This window comes from Lotus japonicus, chromosome 5 (assembly GCF_012489685.1).
Source record: "Lotus japonicus ecotype B-129 chromosome 5, LjGifu_v1.2".
NCBI classification, from domain to species: domain Eukaryota; kingdom Viridiplantae; phylum Streptophyta; class Magnoliopsida; order Fabales; family Fabaceae; genus Lotus; species Lotus japonicus.
Window position 1 is genome coordinate 26493744 of NC_080045.1, and position 2936 is coordinate 26496679.

The 2936-nt window shown below is 46.5% G+C and overlaps 1 non-coding gene across 1 annotated transcript; it reads left to right on the top strand.

Moving 5' to 3' along the window:
• Positions 1 to 1299: 1299 nt before the first annotated feature.
• Positions 1300 to 1404, top strand: LOC130721636 (small nucleolar RNA R71). Its single transcript, XR_009013559.1, has one exon. It is a non-coding gene; the product is annotated as a small nucleolar RNA R71 (small nucleolar RNA).
• Positions 1405 to 2936: the final 1532 nt, after the last annotated feature.

Consider the following 2936-nt stretch of genomic DNA (forward strand, 5'->3'; position numbering starts at 1 on the left):
CCGTTGGAGGGCAGTTCTGGAAATTCCAGCTTCTGCTGTGTCTGAGACTGTTAGGTAGGTCGTCAGGATAGTACTGTTGCTTTTGTACTTTGAAAGTGACTTGACCTTTAAACCTAGGAGACTTCTGATCAGGGGAATGCTTCATGTTGGAACTTGTGAAGCCGGTTGATCAGAGTCAGAGGGAAAGCACAGATCCTCTGACCATTGTATCTTCTGATTCTGAACTCAGAGGGAAGTACATGGTCATCAGAGTTTCTTGCTTCTGGACATCAGAGTGTCCACTATTCAGCTTCTGGATCTTCAGAGTCTTCTACACCATCAGAACATCTGAACCTTCAGTGTTTCTTGGTTGTCAGAACTTCTGGATCTTCAGAACTTCTAGTGACTGAGTCCACATCAGAGTTTGTATAACTTCAGAACTTCTGAAGCTTTTCCACTGTTCATACTGAACATGGTGAATACGAAAGCGATGCTTGGGACACTCTTTAAGCACAGTGCTTCTGATTTGTGTGAGATTGAATAGAGGTCAGAGCCTGTAAATAGCACACTCAGAAAAACACGTTAGAGTACCACAATTGTTCATATCAAAAGGTTAACTTGTAATCATCAAAACATAGAGTTGTACTACTAGATCAAAACTTGATCTTACAACAACAGCAGAATTTTCTTGTTCGGGATTGGGGATAGTATCGGAAGGAAATTTACCTTGAGGTATCTCGGCCATTTGCTTGGCTAGCTGGCCAAGTTGGTTCTCCAAGTTCTTGATAGCCGCCTCTTGGTTCTTATGGTTGTTGTTCATGCGGTTGATGCAAGTCTCCAATAGCTCCTCTAAACTCTTTCTTGCAATTCACCTTTCCAACAACTTGTGTTTGGACAAGAGGTTCATGATTTGAGGATGGAACTATGCTTCCTTGAGCTATAGCTTTGGCTTCATTGCTCTCAGCATTGACAGTGCACAAGTTACTAACATGAGGTCCACCACAAGACTTGCACTCCACACAAGTCATTCTTGCACCAATAGCCTTGGTCTCCTTAATATGCATTCGAATCTCCGCCACTTGTTCGGTAAGTTGCTTGTTGGAGGCCAAGAGCTTGTCATAAGCTTCCACTTCAAACTTACTCCTTCGGGTTTGGCGATCATTTTCAGAGTTCATGGCTCTCGCTGCCATCTTTTCTATTAAGCCATACCCCGCTTGTGGGGGAAGAGCATCGAACTCGCCATTTGAAGCCGCATCTAGGCCAAACCTCCAAGAGTATTGTAGACTATCATAAAATGTTGCAACCAATTCAGCTTGGGTGAGATTGTGTTGAGGACATTTCCTCAATAGCTTCTTGAAGCGCTCCCAAGCTTCATAGATTTTCCTCAGTGGTTTGCACAAAATTCATAATGTCTTTTTTCAGCTTCCTCAAAAGAGCTCTTGGGAAGAACCTTGTTGTGAATTTTTCTGCTAGGTCTTCCCAAGTAGTGATACTCCCTTGAGGTTGTGAATTCAGCCATTCCTCCGCTGCATCCTTCAAAGAAAATGGAAACAAGCTCAACCGAATTGCATCCATCGGAACATTGTTCACACGGTAAGTGTTGCAATTCCGGATGAACCTCTCCATGTGAGCATGTGGATCTTCCAAAGTACCTCCACCATATTGGTTTTGGCTCACCAAGTTGATGAATGTCGGTCTCAACTTAAAGTTTCCCACTCCCTCGGGAAAGACAATGCTCCCGGGATAGTCATAACTCATGGTAGCCGAAGTGAGTTCCCGAAGAGACCGGTTGGCATTCTCAACTTCTTGGTCACATAATCGGAGGGTGATCCCCTCTTGGATTCTTGCCTCGATATGGGCTTGCATCTCCTCTGTAACACCCCGATTTCGGTGGCGTCACTTTAGTAACCAAAAGAAAATACTTTAAGCGGAAAAACGTGAATTATTTTTTTTCGACAATATAACTAAAGACAGAAAGCAATAAAACTCCCCAACAAAAGATAAAAGGAACTACTATACAACTATATATACATGCCTCGCTAAACACTACCACGTCACGAGTAACCTCCAGTGACGGGTGACAGAAAAAGAGTAACGCCCGAAGGCAATATGTACAGTCCAAGATAAAGATACTGTGTCCGCAACACTAAACTACAAAATCTGAGAGCCAGTTGGCCCAGCGGCCTAAGAAAAGACCCCCTAAATCCAACCAGCTCTCTGTGATCTCCATAGGAAACCACACAAAAGCTACCGGTAGGAAAACTACCCTGTCCCCAAAAAAACGGAAACATGACGGTCAGAGCATCGACACTACTCCTACACTATCCCTACCCGAGGAGCCCACACTAGCACTCGATCCTACACGCTAGCGCGGTCGTCATCCGAATCTGCATCCAGAACGACTAGGTCGACGTACTCAACACTGCCCTCTCTGTCCACCCTAATGCGCTCCTGCACTGGACTCTCGGGCTCGGGGCCCGGAACGAGATCCGCGACGACAGCAGCAGCAGTAGACGGACTAGACTCCGTCGAAGCCCCACCTACTGGCACCTCCTCAGAGGGGTCCTCATCATCTGAAGGGGATGGTGGCGGTGGAGGTACTCCCAAGCCGGGTCCACAGTGTACTCCTGGAGGCAGGTTGAAGCTCACTATGTGCCTCCTCATCACTCCCTCCGTCAAGCGTCCAAATCGGTCGACACGGTCCTCCATGATCCGACCGGTGTAGGTCGCACGGTGGCCCTCGGGATCGACCACCCATGCACCTGGGTCGTCTTGATCAAGCATCTCGTACCTGGTCCCCCCCGACGGGCTGACCATGGTAAACCAATCCCCCATACTCATCTGACAAATGGCGTAGTCCGCCCAAACACACACAGCAGACGCGAGGGTCAACTCCAAAGAATTATATAATTAATAAAACCAGATATAATTATAGGATAATAAATACTCGCCTCTCA